Source organism: Triturus cristatus, chromosome 6, assembly GCF_964204655.1.
Source record: "Triturus cristatus chromosome 6, aTriCri1.1, whole genome shotgun sequence".
NCBI classification, from domain to species: Eukaryota; Metazoa; Chordata; class Amphibia; order Caudata; family Salamandridae; genus Triturus; species Triturus cristatus.
This window is the reverse complement of record NC_140589.1, coordinates 100,931,548-100,951,914: the sequence shown is the minus strand read 5'-3', so window position 1 is coordinate 100,951,914 and position 20,367 is coordinate 100,931,548. Positions and strand designations below refer to the sequence as shown.

Genomic DNA, 20,367 nt, shown 5'->3' with positions numbered 1-20,367 from the left:
AATTTTATGTCACGTCATTTTCAGATGCTTCATTCAAGAGATGTTTCCACTATAGAATGCAGAGCAAGGGCAAAAATACAAGTGATAGAGCGAGCGAGTGAGTGAGAAGGAGTGTTGTGGAAGGAGAGAATGAAACAAAGACAGAGTGAGTGAACGGCAGGGAGGCATAGAAGAGGAGTCTAGTAGTGAAGGAGACCTGCTTTTCCCTGCTCTTGACCTCCCACCCATCCCCAAACAACCACAAACATACCTTCTGTGAAAAGTTGGTATGCAGAATTTCACGCCTCAGCAAGTGAGGGTGAGTCCCAGGCCAGGGGCTAAAGAGCAAAAGAGTGCCTGTGCTCAGACTTTCCCTGCTAGGGATAGTTTATCTGGAACAAGGCCTACTCTCTTGTATCCAGCAAGGATCTAGAAATCCTGCATGAATCTGCAAGGCACATTGGCAGCATAAATTTGCATAAACTGCCCCACCTATTGCCTTCCTACTTCCTGTGCTGTAGTTGTTTGTGTAGAGAGAGAGGTCGCAGGCAAGGAAATGTTGTGAGTCGGATACAGGACCCTAAATAGCTGGTGAGAGGTATGTGGTGTTCTAAAAGCATGAAAACTGTATACCTGTGAAATAAAGTGCTTTCGTATGTGTTCTTCTGTGTTTATTGTCCTGTGCATACCTTGTGTTTGAATGTTTAAATTATTTCAGGCTTGCATGGAGGTAGACGTTTCTGAGTAACTTTTATTCATTTCTTAAAAGCCTATACTGTCAGGATGGCCGAGAGGTCTAAGGTGCTGTGTTTAGGCCACAGTCTCCTTTGGAGGCGTGGGTTCGAATTCCACTTCTGACTTTCCTTTTGGAGATTTAATCTCCTTTATCAGGTTAACATCTGATGGAAGTTGCATCTGTTGGTCTTCACCTGGCACGTTATTCCGTTCTCCTCTTGTCAAGAGAGATGGGGTTTCTCATATATTTAGGTTCTATAACGTCTTGCTGACAAAGCGCAATCCTTACCAAATGAGCATAGGACCCATGTAAGAGGTCATCTGGAAGAGTCATGCTCTTGTATGCCCTGGCCAGACGGGCCCTGCAAATTTGGAAGAATGCCATGCATCTGGTAGACAACTGGACTCCAGCACACTTACAGCAATTTCCTTAGGGCTTTGATCAGGGGCTGCTTAAATTTGCATACTCCACCCTATGTTGTGACTTTGAGATCCCTTGTTGAAATTGCTTTAGCCAGCCAAGAGGTGGCTATTGTCTCAATTTCAAAGCAGCTTTGAGCCGTTCAAGTGGCTGGTGAATAGCACTTTCTCTTTGTTCGCCTCAAAGTTCTAAAGAGTTCTCCATAGGTCCTGCTCTGTACAGATTGTTCAAAGATCTGTTGGAAGTGCATATAATAGGATAAATAAATTGAGGGCATTCCTTTTCAGTACCTCACCTGCATGGCTGTCTGGCCTCTGGAAGATGCTGGGAAAGCAAGTCAGGATGGCCGAGTGGTCTAAGGCGCTGCGTTCAGGTCGCAGTCTCCTCTGGAGGCGTGGGTTCAAATCCCACTTCTGACAGTCCTGTGTTTACTCTAATTATTTTCTTGAGAAATATGATCATTTCCCTCGCAGTGGCTTATAGGATTGTCTTCTTGGAAGAGTGCAGTGAGTTTTTTTCTTGCTCTAGCCACTATTGCCCTCAGCTCTGTGCATTTTTTGGTTCCTAATATCTTTCTCACCCTTTAGATGATAAAGCAGCATGGGGTCAGTATGGCCGAGTGGTCTAAGGCGCTGCGTTAAGTCTGCAGTCTCTCCTGGAGGCGTGGGTTCGAATCCCACTTCTGACAAAACTTGAATTCCATTTTCTCTCTCAGTTCCTTAAGAATCTCAGCTAAAAATTGGCAATGTAAATAATATCTGAATAAGTACCAAACTTCAGTTTCAACTGCAAATGCATTTGCCCTATTCTATCTTTAACGTTAATGTAATATTCTTCTAGCACTCGTGGTGTTTTATATTTGTTTTGTGGGGTACTTTAAAAATCTTTTTTATGAAAGAAATGGGTTACATTAAGTCTTGTGATGTTTTAGGTTTCCGATAAGGAGGTTTTAAATTTTATGTCACGTCATTTTCAGATGCTTCATTCAAGAGATGTTTCCACTATAGAATGCAGAGCAAGGGCAAAAATACAAGTGATAGAGCGAGTGAGTGAGAAGGAGTGTTGTGGAAGGAGAGAATGAAACAAAGACAGAGTGAGTGAACGGGAGAGAGGCATAGAAGAGTAGTCTAGTAGTGAAGGAGACCTGCTTTTCCCTGCTCTTGACCTCCCACCCATCCCCAAACAACCACAAACATACCTTCTGTGCAAAGTTGGTATGCAGAATTTCACGCCTCAGCAAGTGAGGGTGAGTCCCAGGCCAGGGGCTAAAGAGCAAAAGAGTGCCTGTGCTCAGACTTTCCCTGCTAGGGATAGTTTATCTGGAACAAGGCCTACTCTCTTGTATCCAGCAAGGATCTAGAAATCCTGCATGAATCTGCAAGGCACATTGGCAGCATAAATTTGCATAAACTGCCCCACCTATTGCCTTCCTACTTCCTGTGCTGTAGTTGTTTGTGTAGAGAGAGAGGTCGCAGGCAAGGAAATGTTGTGAGTCGGATACAGGACCCTAAATAGCTGGTGAGAGGTATGTGGTGTTCTAAAAGCATGAAAACTGTATACCTGTGAAATAAAGTGCTTTCGTATGTGTTCTTCTGTGTTTATTGTCCTGTGCATAAAGTTGCACCTTGTGTTTGAAGGTTTAAATTATTTCAGGCTTGCATGGAGGTAGACGTTTCTGAGTAACTTTTATTCATTTCTTAAAAGCCTATACTGTCAGGATGGCCGAGGGGTCTAAGGCGCTGTGTTTAGGCCACAGTCTCCTTTGGAGGTGTGGGTTCGAATCCCACTTCTGACATGCCTTTTGGAGATTTAATCTTCTTTATCAGGTTAACATCTGATGGAAGTTGCATCTGTTGGTCTTCACTTGGCACGTTATTCCGTTCTCCTCTTGTCAAGAGAGATGGGGTTTCTCATATATTTAGGTTCTATAACGTCTTGCTGACAAAGCGCAATCCTTACCAAATGAGCATAGGACCCATGTAAGAGGTCATCTGGAAGAGTCATGCTCTTGTATGCCCTGGCCAGACGGGCCCTGCAAATTTGGAAGAATGCCATTCATCTGGTAGACAACTGGACTCCAGCACACTTACAGCAATTTCCTCAGGGCTTTGATCAGGGGCTGCTTAAATTTGCATACTCCACCCTATGTTGTGACTTTGAGATCCCTTGTTGAAATTGCTTTAGCCAGCCAAGAGGTGGCTATTGTCTCAATTTCAAAGCAGCTTTGAGCCGTTCAAGTGGCTGGTGAATAGCACTTTCTCTTTGTTCGCCTCAAAGTTCTAAAGAGTTCTCCATAGGTCCTGCTCTGTACAGATTGTTCAAAGATCTGTTGGAAGTGCATATAATAGGATAAATAAATTGAGGGCATTCCTTTTCAGTACCTCACCTGCATGGCTGTCTGGCCTCTGGAAGATGCTGGGAAAGCAAGTCAGGATGGCCGAGTGGTCTAAGGCGCTGCGTTCAGGTCGCAGTCTCCTCTGGAGGCGTGGGTTCAAATCCCACTTCTGACAGTCCTGTGTTTACTCTAATTTTTTTCTTGAGAAATATGATCATTTCCCTCGCAGTGGCTTATAGGATTGTCTTCTTGGAAGAGTGCAGTGAGTTTTTTTCTTGCTCTAGCCACTATTGGCCTAAGCTCTGTGCATTTTTTGGTTCCTAATATCTTTCTCACCCTTTAGATGAAAAAGTAGCATGGGGTCAGGATGGCTGAGTGGTCTAAGGCGCTGCGTTAAGGCCGCAGTCTCTCCTGGAGGCGTGGGTTCGAATCCCACTTCTGACAAAACTTGAATTCCATTTTCTCCTCAGTTCCTTTAGAATCTCAGCTAAAAATTGGCAATGTATATAATATCTGAATAAGTACCAAACTTCAGTTTCAACTGCAAATGCATTTGCCCTATTCTATCTTTAACGTAAATGTAATATTCTTCTAGCACTCGTGGTGTTTTATATTTGTTTTGTGGGGTACTTTAAAAATCTTTTTTATGAAAGAAATGGGTTACATTAAGTCTTGTGATGTTTTAGGTTTCCAATAAGGAGGTTTTAAATTTTATGTCACGTCATTTTCAGATGCTTCATTCAAGAGATGTTTCCACTATAGAATGCAGAGCAAGGGCAAAAATACAAGTGATAGAGCGAGTGAGTGAGAAGGAGTGTTGTGGAAGGAGAGAATGAAACAAAGACAGAGTGAGTGAACGGCAGGGAGGCATAGAAGAGTAGTCTAGTAGTGAAGGAGACCTGCTTTTCCCTGCTCTTGACCTCCCACCCATCCCCAAACAACCACAAACATACCTTCTGTGCAAAGTTGGTATGCAGAATTTCACGCCTCAGCAAGTGAGGGTGAGTCCCAGGCCAGGGGCTAAAGAGCAAAAGAGTGCCTGTGCTCAGACTTTCCCTGCTAGGGATAGTTTATCTGGAACAAGGCCTACTCTCTTGTATCCAGCAAGGATCTAGAAATCCTGCATGAATCTGCAAGGCACATTGGCAGCATAAATTTGCATAAACTGCCCCACCTATTGCCTTCCTACTTCCTGTGCTGTAGTTGTTTGTGTAGAGAGAGAGGTCGCAGGCAAGGAAATGTTGTGAGTCGGATACAGGACCCTAAATAGCTGGTGAGAGGTATGTGGTGTTCTAAAAGCATGAAAACTGTATACCTGTGAAATAAAGTGCTTTCGTATGTGTTCTTCTGTGTTTCTTGTCCTGTGCATAAAGTTGCACCTTGTGTTTGAAGGTTTAAATTATTTCAGGCATGCATTGAGGTAGACGTTTCTGAGTAACTTTTATTCATTTCTTAAAAGCATATACTGTCAGGATGGCCGAGAGGTCTAAGGTGCTGTGTTTAGGCCACAGTCTCCTTTGGAGGCGTGGGTTCGAATCCCACTTCTGACATGCCTTTTGGAGATTTAATCTCCTTTATCAGGTTAACATCTGATGGAAGTTGCATCTGTTGGTCTTCACTTGGCACGTTATTCCGTTCTCCTCTTGTCAAGAGAGATGGGGTTTCTCATATATTTAGGTTCTATAACGTCTTGCTGACAAAGCGCAATCCTTACCAAATGAGCATAGGACCCATGTAAGAGGTCATCTGGAAGAGTCATGCTCTTGTATGCCCTGGCCAGACGGGCCCAGCAAATTTGGAAGAATGCCATTCATCTGGTAGACAACTGGACTCCAGCACACTTACAGCAATTTCCTCAGGGCTTTGATCAGGGGCTGCTTAAATTTGCATACTCCACCCTATGTTGTGACTTTGAGATCCCTTGTTGAAATTGCTTTAGCCAGCCAAGAGGTGGCTATTGTCTCAATTTCAAAGCAGCTTTGAGCCGTTCAAGTGGCTGGTGAATAGCACTTTCTCTTTGTTCGCCTCAAAGTTCTAAAGAGTTCTCCATAGGTCCTGCTCTGTACAGATTGTTCAAAGATCTGTTGGAAGTGCATATAATAGGATAAATAAATTGAGGGCATTCCTTTTCAGTACCTCACCTGCATGGCTGTCTGGCCTCTGGAAGATGCTGGGAAAGCAAGTCAGGATGGCCGAGTGGTCTAAGGCGCTGCGTTCAGGTCGCAGTCTCCTCTGGAGGCGTGGGTTCAAATCCCACTTCTGACAGTCCTGTGTTTACTTTAATTTTTTTCTTGAGGAATATGATCATTTCCCTCGCAGTGGCTTATAGGATTGTCTTCTTGGAAGAGTGCAGTGAGTTTTTTTCTTGCTCTAGCCACTATTGGCCTAAGCTCTGTGCATTTTTTGGTTCCTAATATCTTTTTCACCCTTTAGATGAAAAAGCAGCATGGGGTCAGGATGGCCGAGTGGTCTAAGGTGCTGCGTTAAGGCCGCAGTCTCTCCTGGAGGCGTGGGTTCGAATCCCACTTCTGACAAAACTTGAATTCCATTTTCTCTCTCAGTTCCTTCAGAATCTCAGCTAAAAATTGGCAATGTAAATAATATCTGAATAAGTACCAAACTTCAGTTTCAACTGCAAATGCATTTGCCCTATTCTATCTTTAACGTTAATGTAATATTCTTCTAGCACTCGTGGTGTTTTATATTTGTTTTGTGGGGTACTTTAAAAATCTTTCTTATGAAAGAAATGGGTTACATTAAGTCTTGTGATGTTTTAGGTTTCCAATAAGGAGGATTTAAATTTTATGTCACGTCATTTTCAGATGCTTCATTCAAGAGATGTTTCCACTATAGAAAGCAGAGCAAGGGCAAAAATACAAGTGATAGAGCGAGTGAGTGAGAAGGAGTGTTGTGGAAGGAGAGAATGAAACAAAGACAGAGTGAGTGAACGGCAGGGAGGCATAGAAGAGTAGTCTAGTAGTGAAGGAGACCTGCTTTTCCCTGCTCTTGACCTCCCACCCATCCCCAAACAACCACAAACATACCTTCTGTGCAAAGTTGGTATGCAGAATTTCACGCCTCAGCAAGTGAGGGTGAGTCCCAGGCCAGGGGCTAAAGAGCAAAAGAGTGCCTGTGCTCAGACTTTCCCTGCTAGGGATAGTTTATCTGGAACAAGGCCTACTCTCTTGTATCCAGCAAGGATCTAGAAATCCTGCATGAATCTGCAAGGCACATTGGCAGCATAAATTTGCATAAACTGCCCCACCTATTGCCTTCCTACTTCCTGTGCTGTAGTTGTTTGTCTAGAGAGAGAGGTCGCAGGCAAGGAAATGTTGTGAGTCGGATACAGGACCCTAAATAGCTGGTGAGAGGTATGTGGTGTTCTAAAAGCATGAAAACTGTATACCTGTGAAATAAAGTGCTTTCGTATGTGTTCTTCTGTGTTTATTGTCCTGTGCATAAAGTTGCACCTTGTGTTTGAAGGTTTAAATTATTTCAGGCTTGCATGGAGGTGGACGTTTCTGAGTAACTTTTATTCATTTCTTAAAAGCCTATACTGTCAGGATGGCCGAGAGGTCTAAGGCGCTGTGTTTAGGCCACAGTCTCCTTTGGAGGCGTGGGTTCGCATCCCACTTCTGACATTCCTTTTGGAGATTTAATCTCCTTTATCAGGTTAACATCTGATGGAAGTTGCATCTGTTGGTCTTCACTTGGCACGTTATTCCGTTCTCCTCTTGTCAAGAGAGATGGGGTTTCTCATATATTTAGGTTCTATAACGTCTTGCTGACAAAGCGCAATCCTTACCAAATGAGCATAGGACCCATGTAAGAGGTCATCTGGAAGAGTCATGCTCTTGTCTGCCCTGGCCAGACGGGCCCTGTAAATTTGGAAGAATGCCATTCATCTGGTAGACAACTGGACTCCAGCACACTTACAGCAATTTCCTCAGGGCTTTGATCAGGGGCTGCTTAAATTTGCATACTCCACCCTATGTTGTGACTTTGAGATCCCTTGTTGAAATTGCTTTAGCCAGCCAAGAGGTGGCTATTGTCTCAATTTCAAAGCAGCTTTGAGCCGTTCAAGTGGCTGGTGAATAGCACTTTCTCTTTGTTCGCCTCAAAGTTCTAAAGAGTTCTCCATAGGTCCTGCTCTGTACAGATTGTTGAAAGATCTGTTGGAAGTGCATATAATAGGATAAATAAATTGAGGGCATTCCTTTTCAGTACCTCACCTGCATGGCTGTCTGGCCTCTGGAAGATGCTGGGAAAGCAAGTCAGGATGGCCGAGTGGTCTAAGGTGCTGCGTTCAGATCGCAGTCTCCTCTGGAGGCGTGGGTTCAAATCCCACTTCTGACAGTCCTGTGTTTTTTCTCTAATTTTTTTCTTGAGAAATATGATCATTTCCCTCGCAGTGGCTTATAGGATTGTCTTCTTGGAAGAGTGCAGTGAGTTTTTTTCTTGCTCTAGCCACTATTGGCCTAAGCTCTGTGCATTTTTTGGTTCCTAATATCTTTCTCACCCTTTAGATGAAAAAGCAGCATGGGGTCAGGATGGCCGAGTGGTCTAAGGCGCTGCGTTAAGGCCGCAGTCTCTCCTGGAGGCGTGGGTTCAAATCCCACTTCTGACAAAACTTGAATTCCATTTTCTCTCTCAGTTCCTTCAGAATCTCAGCTAAAAATTGGCAATGTAAATAATATCTGAATAAGTACCAAACTTCAGTTTCAACTGCAAATGCATTTGCCCTATTCTATCTTTAACGTTAATGTAATATTCTTCTAGCACTCGTGGTGTTTTATATTTCTTTTGTGGGGTACTTTAAAAATCTTTTTTATGAAAGAAATGGGTTACATTAAGTCTTGTGATGTTTTAGGTTTCCAATAAGGAGGTTTTAAATTTTATGTCACGTCATTTTCAGATGCTTCATTCAAGAGATGTTTCCACTATAGAATGCAGAGCAAGGGCAAAAATACAAGTGATAGAGCAAGTGAGTGAGAAGGAGTGTTGTGGAAGGAGAGAATGAAACAAAGACAGAGTGAGTGAACAGCAGGGAGGCATAGAAGAGTAGTCTAGTAGTGAAGGAGACCTGCTTTTCCCTGCTCTTGACCTCCCACCCATCCCCAAACAACCACAAACATACCTTCTGTGCAAAGTTGGTATGCAGAATTTCACGCCTCAGCAAGTGAGGGTGAGTCCCAGGCCAGGGGCTAAAGAGCAAAAGAGTGCCTGTGCTCAGACTTTCCCTGCTAGGGATAGTTTATCTGGAACAAGGCCTACTCTCTTGTATCCAGCAAGGATCTAGAAATCCTGCATGAATCTGCAAGGCACATTGGCAGCATAAATTTGCATAAACTGCCCCACCTATTGCCTTCCTACTTCCTGTGCTGTAGTTGTTTGTGTAGAGAGAGAGGTCGCAGGCAAGGAAATGTTGTGAGTCGGATACAGGACCCTAAATAGCTGGTGAGAGGTATGTGGTGTTCTAAAAGCATGAAAACTGTATACCTGTGAAATAAAGTGCTTTCGTATGTGTTCTTCTGTGTTTATTGTCCTGTGCATAAAGTTGCACCTTGTGTTTGAAGGTTTAAATTATTTCAGGCTTGCATGGAGGTAGACGTTTCTGAGTAACTTTTATTCATTTCTTAAAAGCCTATACTGTCAGGATGGCCGAGAGGTCTAAGGTGCTGTGTTTAGGCCACAGTCTCCTTTGGAGGCGTGGGTTCGAATCCCACTTCTGACATGCCTTTTGGAGATTTAATCTCCTTTATCAGGTTAACATCTGATGGAAGTTGCATCTGTTGGTCTTCACTTGGCACGGTATTCCGTTCTCCTCTTGTCAAGAGAGATGGTGTTTCTCATATATTTAGGTTCTATAACGTCTTGCTGACAAAGCGCAATCCTTACCAAATGAGCATAGGACCCATGTAAGAGGTCATCTGGAAGAGTCATGCTCTTGTATGCCCTGGCCAGACGGGCCCTGCAAATTTGGAAGAATGCCATGCATCTGGTAGACAACTGGACTCCAGCACACTTACAGCAATTTCCTCAGGGCTTTGATCAGGGGCTGCTTAAATTTACATACTCCACCCTATGTTGTGACTTTGAGATCCCTTGTTGAAATTGCTTTAGCCAGCCAAGAGGTGGCTATTGTCTCAATTTCAAAGCAGCTTTGAGCCGTTCAAGTGGCTGGTGAATAGCACTTTCTCTTTGTTCGCCTCAAAGTTCTAAAGAGTTCTCCATAGGTCCTGCTCTGTACAGATTGTTCAAAGATCTGTTGGAAGTGCATATAATAGGATAAATAAATTGAGGGCATTCCTTTTCAGTACCTCACCTGCATGGCTGTCTGGCCTCTGGAAGATGCTGGGAAAGCAAGTCAGGATAGCCGAGTGGTCTAAGGCGCTGCGTTCAGGTCGCAGTCTCCTCTGGAGGCGTGGTTTCAAATCCCACTTCTGACAGTCCTGTGTTTACTCTAATTATTTTCTTGAGAAATATGATCATTTCCCTCGCAGTGGCTTATAGGATTGTCTTCTTGGAAGAGTGCAGTGAGTTTTTTTCTTGCTCTAGCCACTATTGGCCTAAGCTCTGTGCATTTTTTGGTTCCTAATATCTTTCTCACCCTTTAGATGAAAAAGCAGCATGGGGTCAGGATGGCCGAGTGGTCTAAGTCGCTGCGTTAAGGCCGCAGTCTCTCCTGGAGGCGTGGGTTCGAATCCTACTTCTGACAAAACTTGAATTCCATTTTCTCTCTCAGTTCCTTTAGAATCTCAGCTAAAAATTGGCAATGTAAATAATATCTGAATAAGTACCAAACTTCAGTTTCAACTGCAAATGCATTTGCCCTATTCTATCTTTAACGTTAATGTAATATTCTTCTAGCACTCGTGGTGTTTTATATTTCTTTTGTGGGGTACTTTAAAAATCTTTTTTATGAAAGAAATGGGTTACATTAAGTCTTGTGATGTTTTAGGTTTCCAATAAGGAGGTTTTAAATTTTATGTCACGTCATTTTCAGATGCTTCATTCAAGAGATGTTTCCACTATAGAATGCAGATCAAGGGCAAAAATACAAGTGATAGAGCGAGTGAGTGAGAAGGAGTGTTGTGGAAGGAGAGAATGAAACAAAAACAAAGTGAGTGAACGGCAGGGAGGCATAGAAGAGTAGTCTAGTAGTGAAGGAGATCTGCTTTTCCCTGCTCTTGACCTCCCACCCATCCCCAAACAACCACAAACATACCTTCTGTGCAAAGTTGGTATGCAGAATTTCACGCCTCTGTGGAAATATGGATTTTTATGATCAGTTATGTCCCCTATCTTGGACCCCAACGGTTTCATGTATAAATCACAAGTACATGTATGTTCCCTCCAGTTCCAGTTATGAAGACCCAAACACTTGTGCGTCCACCGTCAACATGTCCTCTTTCAGATCCGCCATAAATGGGCCGGATACTCTATTTCTAAGTATGAAAGGCCACCGGCTTTATATGGTTCATTTATCCCATTTTTCAGTCCAGGCGAGTAGGCCCTGATTCTGCCATTAAGCCTTTTCCTGCCTTCTGTCTCTGAAAGCTCCAGCCTGAGCTTGCATCTGTATCCATGAACTTTGTCCTATTCCCTGCGCGGCTAACGGTGCCTGACTCCAGCCTGTTGCCTGCCAAAAACTGTATTTCACCTTCGAGATTATCTGCTCCGCTCCCTATCCAATGCATTCCTGTCTAGTAGTTTAAGTAAACATTCTTCCAGCTACCGAGCAAAGGGCCCGGCTTCTCTGTCTTTATGCAAGTAATTCATAGCCCTGTTACTATGGAAGATTTCTGCCCTCGCATCTAGTGTAGACACTTAGACGCTTGTACACGCACTCACAGTCAGTATAGAATAGATTTTGTTCGAAAGACCTTTCTTTTTGGATAACATAGTTCTTTAAACATAGGATGTTAGATATGATTTGGGATTAGGTTGACTTGACCCCCCAGACTTCTGTCTCCACATGTAGAGCTAAATGTCAAGTCCCCTTCACCCCCTAGTTGCACGTCAATCACACGTCATGCTGCTGCGCGCGCATCTCTGCCGAGTATTTCTGCTGACATTGCGAAATTCTTTCGTGGAACCACCCTATTGTGACATCATACCTGATGACGTTCTTTAAGTTACGCCCAGTTACACCCATTTTAGTTACGCATTTATGTTTTATCTTTGTTATCAACTGTTACGCCTCCTGCATCTGTTTCACTGTAATGCCTATTGTATAAAAATGATTACTTGTCAATAAAGTTGGTCCTTCACTTCCTGAACCTTCGTGGTGATGGAATATGGAGTCCATCAATTCGAATTGATTTTGGAATAAAGCCCGTTCCGAACCTCTAATACCACGGATTCTGCCTCTTATTTTACTGAGCTATTATTATAGATTTTCCGCATCAAATTAAGTACCGGTAATTAAATTATTTACCACATATATGGCGCCCGAATAGGGACACTTTCTCATCTCACGCGCCGGAGGTGCGTTGCAGGCCCGGTCTCCTGCCACAGCTGGACGGACAACAACGCGTACCCACAGGATTTCCTGTATCTCCCTCCTGCCGAGCGGGGGTAACTGAGGCTGCGATCAACACCCAGACGAGGCGGTGAGAAGTGCGAAGTATCCCGACCAGAGCCTAGCTGAGAGAGCAAGATCCGAGGTATACAGAGGCCCACCAGTTTCCGAGGTTCCGAAGTTTCGAGTCGAGTCCAGTCCGGTTCAAGTCCAGTTCAGTTCAGTTCCGAGGCCTTCCGTTCCGAGCTACCCGGTGAGTACCATTGTCGGGGAGGCGTTCTGACGTGCACATAGTTTGTGCCGGTCAAGACGGGTTTGGGTACACAAATCCGGTCTGCACTGTTTCAGCAGTGTATCTGTACTGTTTAGCAGTATATCAAGTATGTCTAGTATATAATTCAGAATTACCTAGTTAGTGTCGAGTATTATGCTTAGTGATTAATTCCCTAAATGGCCATCATTGTTGTTCATTAAATGTTAAAATGTTAAATGTTTTAAATACGTTCTGCATATTGTGGTGTGAATGACTGTTCATTATTGTGTTTTGTTGTATTAAACGTGTTCAAAATTAGGTATCAGATCAGTTCTCAATATGCCGCTCTTTTCGAAATTAAGACAGATCAAAACTAGAAAAGGGGTACTCGAAGAAGCTGTTCCCATTCCTCCTAGGGACACTCCAGGGTACTTCATGTATCATAAACATGGCCTAGACGCCATATTATTTCTTGATTTATGGGTAGACTACACCAAGGAATTACCAGAAAGTCAGAGGTGGCCCGCAGCTGGGACCTGGGATGCAGATTGCATCATGAAAGTAGAGGAAGAATTATGGAAAAAGAAAGCTAGACAGTCACAGAAAGATGCCATTGAATTATGGCGTAAAGAATCATATAGACGTACAGAAAAAGCGCTCAGACAGGAAGAGAAAAGTAAGGAGAATTCAAATAAAGTTCGACAAAATCTATTAATTGAAGAAGGTACTCGAGTAAAATCAGAACAAATAGACAGACAAAGAAATGCCCTTATGAATGGTATGTATCCTCTTCTGGCCGAAGGGTTACCTAAGGCTACTCCGGAGATACCAAAAGACTTGCCACCCCCATTGTTTCCGATGAAAGTACATCCCAAAGGGCATCCCAGATCCGCAGAAGATGTTTTTCTTTCCTCTTATTTAGACGACGCAGCTCCCGAGTACGCTAATACTGCGCCACATAGACCGCCTGCCGAGGGGGTTCAACGCCAAGACCCTCCTCCGTCTGTACCTCCGCAACAGCAAATTCCGACACAAGTTCCGGCAAGCACATCTGTTTCTACATCTGTATCCACACCTATGGTTGCTATATCACGTTCAACAAATCCTTTCGCACCCAGCACCCCAGGTGGTGCTACCGGAGGTACATCAAACATTTTTTCCACGCCACCCAGAGTAAATAAACTTTCCTTTCAAGAATTAGCCCACCAACGTACGCCCAAACTAGTAACTCCCGACACGCTCAAGGAACTTCTAATAGATTGTAGATATGACCCTGTGCCCGGAAAAGGGGACGAAATGCTGCTGGCATCATTACGTATCCGACGAGCTGCAATATATTTAGGGAGGCTACCAGGAATGACTACACATTTAGAAAATATATATCACTTTGTCCAGTCAGGGCGAGATTCTGAGAGTATTAACAGAGCCATGGAGTACCAAAAAGTGGAAATACAGGGGGAACTGTTACGTTTCCTCATAAACTGTGTGATCAGAAATCAAGACCGACCAGGGGTAAATCCGGAAGAAATGCAAATTCTTACCACATGGAGTCGGAATATATCAGAGGGGAGACATGATAAACGATCATGTATAGTAGCTATGAGCCGCAAGATCCGCAAGGAAGTAGAACGAATACACGAAGAAAGATTAGCAGTAGACGAGCCTGAACAAACCGAGGAGGAGGAAGAATTAGAACTGCCCACAGGACAGGTAGAAACCATGGCCTATGTAGGTAGAGGAAGATCTTGCAATAATACTAGATGCTTTACTGATCCGATACGTCCGATACGTCCAGATAATAGCAGAAAATTCCAAACTCCTATAATAAATATAAGGTCCCCCGAACATTCGTTCCAAGCCGCTGACAAATTACTTCGAGAACGAAGGGGTTATCATATACTCGATTCTATGGACGAACAAGAATTAGCCAGGTCAGCCGTTCACTGGGTTGATAGTCCCGGAAAATATGGTGATGATACACTAGCGCATACGTTTTTGAACCTCACCCCAGATGAACAGCGTTTAGCTGGTATCTATATGATTCAACAACTCCTTATATTATATAAAAGCCAACACTCCGATCCCGGTCCCTTACCTGATATATTGACTGAATTACTCACGAATAAATGGAGAGGTTCAGGTACTGAGTTAATTAGAGAAATACTAGAATCCAGAAAGCAGTACATTCTTTTTGTATGTCCCGAACATGTCTCACTACCCATCAAGGAAAGAACGACGTATTACATGGATAGACAGAATCCCTTACGCGAAGTCCACCCGATAAAAGGCGAGGACAATCAGTTTAAACGTGTATTTGTATACACACCTATATCTAAAATAGAACTATTAGAAATGAAGAAAGTGGTACCCAGTCATGACAAAGACCCAGCGGGTTTCCACCGTGAAATTAAAGATATGTTACTCATGGGAGAATATACCTACCCCGACATTATGACAATATTGAAGGTATTAATGCCTGCGGGCATTTACGAAAAACTAAAGGAAAAGGATTGGGAGGTGGGAGACCAGAAGATAGATTGGACAGCATTAGAAAACGAAGAAAAAGCTCGAGGTCCAGGTTCAGGGCTTGGGGAAAAGACCAAAACACTACCAGGTTTACTAGTACAGGTACTGCCACGTTTATTAACTACGAAAAAGGAAGACTGGGGTGCAATCTCAGCCTGTAAACAAAAACCAGATGAAGACACTAGTGATTTCTATTCCCGATTTGAAAAATGTTTTGGTATAAATAGTGGAATAAAAGCAAGTAGCGAATCGTATCCACATCTGTTTGTGACAAAATTAGTTGAAAATTCCTTGCCCCAAGTTAAGAATAGAGTATTGAAATTCGAGAGTACCTGGCAAGGTAACACTCCGTCACAAATGTTACAAATGCTACAGTACCATCACAATAGAATTAGAGAGGAACAAGAACATGAACAAAGACGCATGAAAGACACGAAAATGAAAATGCTAGTTTCCCAGACAGTTCCAGCTGACGGTCATAAAAAGGGTATGACACAGTCCAGTGTTTCAGCAGGTCCTGTGAAAGGGACGTGCAACTATTGTAAACAGCCAGGACATTATGTACACGATTGTCCAGTTTTAAAACATAATATCGCCATAGGTAACACAAAAGAAAGACCACGACCACTTAGACAGGATCAGAACCAACAAGGAGCCCCGCAGCATGCACAGTCCATGCCAGCTCCGCAACAGTCTATGCCAGCTCCACCACCGCAGCCTATTGCTGCCACACAAACAACGACACAACAGATGTACCAGACCGCACAGTATGACTATCCTGATTATCAACGATACTCATGAAACAGCCTAGAGAGGGAAGTTGGCTTACCCCTTATCGAGGTCCCTGTAGATCAAGAAGGACCTTATGTACACAGTGAACTATTAGGCCAAGATAGAAAATTTTTACTTGATACAGGGGCAAGCCGAACAACCATAAAACGTAGTGAAGTTCCAGGGGCACCCCTCTCAGGCTCACAGAATATTTCCCTTGGCTTTTCAGGAAAACCTATCATTAACGAACTATCACAGCCTCTTCCACTTACGATTGGCCCCTTGACACGAACTACAGATTTATTGCTTACTAAATCATGTCCAGAAAATCTGTTAGGTATAAAAACGTTGAAAGCTCTAGGAGCTATAATATGTTGTTCTCCGGAAGGAGTAAGATTGTTTTTACGTGATTTCAAAGGGCACTATGTGTCCTGAGACATGGATGACCGACTGCAGACTTTACCCACACATTTATGGGCACAAGGCCCTACAGATGTTGGTTGCATGAACATTACACCATATCGAGTCACACTAAAGGCAGGAGTGGTACTACCACGAATGCGACAATACAAGTTACCCTCAGATGCTGTAGTGGCTATACTGCAAATCATTGACGAGCTTATTACCCAAGGAGTGGTTGTGGAAACCGACTCCAATGTATGTAATTCACCGATAATTCCGATTCTTAAACGAACTGATCCAACAGCCCCGCCAGTATATCGATTGGTTATTGATCTGCGCGAATTAAATAAATGCATTGTACCACAATACCCCGTAGTCCCAGACATTTCTTCATTACTGACAGCCATTGATTCCGAAGCAACATTCTTTACTGTAATTGATCTCAAGAATGCCTTTTTCAGCGTCCCAATAGATCCGGAAAGCCAATACTTGTTCGGATTTAGTTTAAATGGACGAAGCTTTAAATTCACACGCGCACCTCAAGGATTCACAGAAAGCCCCAGCATCTATAGCCAAGCACTGAAACGAGAACTTGACAGTATCCACATGCCAGTCAACACTGCCCTGCTTCAATATGTCGATGATCTGCTGATCACCGCTAGAAGCGAACCTGAATGTGAAAAAGCCTCACTGACGGTTTTACAATTTTTGGCCGAAAAGGGGCACAAGGTGTCCCCTTCTAAGCTACAATTCTGTGTCCAGCGAGTTGTTTACCTTGGGCACTCGCTGTCCAAGGAGGGAAGGCAGCTTACACCAGATCGCATCCAGTTAATTGCTAACATGCCAATACCCAAGACACAAAAGGAGGTGCGGGCTTTCATAGGCCTCACTTCATATTGTAGGCAGTGGATGCCTCAGTATGCATTTCTAGCAAAACCACTCATTCAGTTGACAACGCAGGAGGCAGCCACATCGACTGTTCTCCCTTGGACTCAGGAACATACACAAGCTTTTGAAAGCCTAAAGAAAGCTTTATGTCAAGCACCTGTTTTAGCAACACCATGTTACAATAAACAGTTTACACTCTTTGTTACAGAACGCGAAGGTACTGCCTTGTCAGTACTCACACAGGAACAAGCAGGATCACACAAACCATGTGCTTATTTTTCTAGTACATTAGATCCCGTAGCTCAGGCTCTGCCTGCGTGCCTGAAATCAGTGGCAGCAACAGCTTTAGCAATCAGACAAAGCGATGCCATAGTACTAGGACACCAATTGACAGTACAAGTACCACATGCAGTAGAGGTTCTCTTGAACCGCACACAAACACAACACTTGACTATAGCAAGACTCACCGGTTACGAGTTAACATTGTTTCAACCACACATAGAAATCAGACGTTGTAGTACATTGAATCCTGCCACACTGTTACCAGTAAACGGAACAGACCCACTAGCACATGATTGTATTGAAGTTATCACTATCACGACGAAACCCAGACAAGACTTAACAGACGTCCCATTGTCAGATCCAGACCTGACATTGTATGTAGATGGGTCATGTATGAGAACAAGTACAGGAGAGCTAGTGGCTGCGTATGCAGTCACAACAGACACTGAAATCATTGAAACAAATTGCATAAATACCTTGTCAGCTCAAGCAGCAGAGCTTATCGCTCTGACACAAGCCTGTATTCAAGCCACAAGTAAAAAAGTCAACATATACACTGATTCACGTTATGCATTCGGAGTTGTACATGACTTCGGCGTGCTGTGGCGAGAGAGGTTATTTAACTTCTCACGGTGCCCACATTCAGCACGGACCCCTCATTCATGCCTTATTAGATGCAATACATCTACCCACTGCAATATCAATTATGAAATGTAAAGCTCATACGAAAGTTACTGATATCATTTCCCAAGGCAATGATCTAGCTGACAGAACAGCTAAACAGACTGCTCAAACTCAAACATCTGACATGACAAAGACAATAGTTCCGACACCAACATATTGCATGACGGTTAAGGATCCCGCTCTTGACGTAATTGACATACAGACACATGCTACACCAGATGAAATAAAGAAATGGACTGAATTAGGAGGGATCCAAACGGATCAAGGATGGATGACGAAGGAAAAATCTGTGTGGTTCCTTCCTGATTCAATGGTCCAAGTTATCATTAATACTGTACATAGTCCAGCGCACCTAGGAGAAAAAGCTATGCTAGACAGCATTCAACACATTTGGTTCAACAAACATTTACGAGCCGCAGCTAAACAAAAAGTTCGTACCTGTATGATCTGTTGTCAGTTTAACCCAGGTAAAAGCATTCCCGTAGAACAGGGTGGATTTCAGCCTCCTGATCACCCTTTTGAAGTCCTCCAGATGGATTATATCCAGATGGAACGATGTCGAGGATTCAAATATGTTCTTGTAGTTGTCTGTGCTCTTTCCCGTTGGACAGAGGCATACCCGGTTTCAGATTACACTGCCCCGACTACTGCCAAACAGTTAGTTCGAGAATTCTTCCCACGGTACGGTTTACCACGTGTTGTCTACTCAGATAACGGCCAGCCGTTCTCATCCGAACTAATGAAACACGTTTCACTTTTGTTAGGCTATCAGTGGAAATTTCACTGTGTCCGACACCCCGAGGCAGCAGGTCTCGTGGAACGACATAATCAAACTCTGAAAATTAGATTGGCCAAAATATGTAGAGAGAAAGGTGTCGACTGGGTAGTAGCCTTACCAGTTGCACTCTTTTACATGAGAATGGTAGCGCACTCTCGAACAGGGCTATCCCCTTATGAGGTGGTCTTTGGCAGACCACCAAATATGTGGGGGACGCCTATACCACGCAAAATAACTGATGTTGACTGTAATATGCTGACAGATTACCTGGCTTCCTTGATGTCTGCACTACAATCTTGTCGTTCACAGGTAGCTGCAGCCTTTCCCGACAACACCGAGGTGAAACCCCATGACGTAGTTCCCGGGGACCTGGTGTTAGTGAGGAACTTTGACCGGAAGTCTCAGCTGGATCCTAGGTGGAAATCGCCTCAACTAGTACTGCTCACCACGAGGACAGCCGTGAAGATCGAAGGTCGCAAAGGCTGGATACATTCAAGTCATATCAAGAAATTTCATGGATTACAATCAGATGTAAACGATACACCTCGCGTGTCTTCACCGATTGACTCAAAGCTTCCTTTGGTTGAACTGAGTAATCAGGAACAATATAAACTAAAACTAAGGTCTAACAAGTCAGACAATTTGATTGTTTAAGTCCTCTCCAAGGTGAATCGGTCGAATTTGTCTCTGACATGTATTCCCTAGACCTGAATAGAGAAAGACACCGAAAGAAGCAAATGAAACAACATGCGTACTGTAAATCACTGCGTAGTCATTGCACAGTGACGTTATTAATTTTGTTTTTCTTAAGTCTTTTAATAATCGCTGCAAGTATATTGTTGCACATATATTATCCTATTTCTAAACATGTTTACAATGTTACTGCTGAACATTCTTTTAGTGAATTACCGCCGCATGAGTTGTCCTATAGATTTGCGCTGCGCAATAACACTTTCATTAGTATGTTACATCATTCCCATCAGGCTAGCAATGCTACAAATTGTTGGATATGTGGCCGACTCCCTCCCTATCAGAATTATAAGGGAATTCTGCCTCTCTTTCCATACCCGTTCACACACAATGGCTCCTGTGGAGCATGGTTTAGTTTAATTAATTCCCTAGATTCGAATTCTGCAGTTTATCAAGACAACTGGGTATGGGGAAACCTGAACTTAGTTTTACTCAAAGTCTGCTACCCTGACAAGAAGGGACTTCCCAAAAGAACAGGAACTGATCTAGAAAATGAAGTATATGGATTAGGGAATTTCACGCTTAATCTCATGATCCTGAATGTTGAATCTGAAGCTGCACCAATTTTGCCCGCTATGTCAGTATTTCCAGTTAAAGGTGAATTATGTGTAAGAAAGAATGGTTCCATACATATGGGCCATAGTAGATGCACCACTGTAATAGAATTCAGTGATCAAGGCAAGTCTACATTTAGAGCTTCTCGCCATTCCTACTTCGTATGTGGTCAGACTGCATATATACGTTTGCCTCTAGATTGGGATGGTACCTGCTACATCGGATTCTTTTTGCCACCTGTTTTCCTAGCTCCTCCTGATTATCATAGAAATACTCATTTAGTACACAATAGAGAACGGAGAGATCTCCCAATAGTCGATTACACTGAGACAGCATGGGAAAAATACACAGATTTCAATAAAGGTCTTTTTCCCTATATAGGTACAGTTACCAATAGTAAGCTGATACGTAGATTAACCAGAACCCTTGAAGCAGTAGTGAACGAAACTATTTCCGCCTTAGGCAATTTAACAGAAGAGCAGTC

The 20,367-nt window shown here is 43.3% G+C and overlaps 10 non-coding genes across 10 annotated transcripts; all 10 read left to right on the top strand.

Moving 5' to 3' along the window:
• Window positions 1-1,471: 1,471 nt before the first annotated feature.
• On the top strand, window positions 1,472-1,554 carry TRNAL-CAG (transfer RNA leucine (anticodon CAG)). The gene has a single exon. It is a non-coding gene; the product is annotated as a tRNA-Leu (tRNA).
• A 1,293-nt stretch (window positions 1,555-2,847) lies between these two features.
• On the top strand, window positions 2,848-2,930 carry TRNAL-UAG (transfer RNA leucine (anticodon UAG)). The gene has a single exon. It is a non-coding gene; the product is annotated as a tRNA-Leu (tRNA).
• A 632-nt stretch (window positions 2,931-3,562) lies between these two features.
• On the top strand, window positions 3,563-3,645 carry TRNAL-CAG (transfer RNA leucine (anticodon CAG)). The gene has a single exon. It is a non-coding gene; the product is annotated as a tRNA-Leu (tRNA).
• A 186-nt stretch (window positions 3,646-3,831) lies between these two features.
• On the top strand, window positions 3,832-3,914 carry TRNAL-AAG (transfer RNA leucine (anticodon AAG)). Its single transcript has one exon. It is a non-coding gene; the product is annotated as a tRNA-Leu (tRNA).
• Window positions 3,915-4,937: 1,023 nt separating this feature from the next.
• On the top strand, window positions 4,938-5,020 carry TRNAL-UAG (transfer RNA leucine (anticodon UAG)). The gene has a single exon. It is a non-coding gene; the product is annotated as a tRNA-Leu (tRNA).
• A 632-nt stretch (window positions 5,021-5,652) lies between these two features.
• Window positions 5,653-5,735, top strand: TRNAL-CAG (transfer RNA leucine (anticodon CAG)). The gene has a single exon. It is a non-coding gene; the product is annotated as a tRNA-Leu (tRNA).
• Window positions 5,736-5,921: 186 nt separating this feature from the next.
• On the top strand, window positions 5,922-6,004 carry TRNAL-AAG (transfer RNA leucine (anticodon AAG)). The gene has a single exon. It is a non-coding gene; the product is annotated as a tRNA-Leu (tRNA).
• Window positions 6,005-7,743: 1,739 nt separating this feature from the next.
• Window positions 7,744-7,826, top strand: TRNAL-CAG (transfer RNA leucine (anticodon CAG)). Its single transcript has one exon. It is a non-coding gene; the product is annotated as a tRNA-Leu (tRNA).
• Window positions 7,827-8,014: 188 nt separating this feature from the next.
• TRNAL-AAG (transfer RNA leucine (anticodon AAG)) lies at window positions 8,015-8,097 on the top strand. Its single transcript has one exon. It is a non-coding gene; the product is annotated as a tRNA-Leu (tRNA).
• A 1,024-nt stretch (window positions 8,098-9,121) lies between these two features.
• Window positions 9,122-9,204, top strand: TRNAL-UAG (transfer RNA leucine (anticodon UAG)). The gene has a single exon. It is a non-coding gene; the product is annotated as a tRNA-Leu (tRNA).
• The last annotated feature ends 11,163 nt before the right edge of the window (window positions 9,205-20,367 follow it).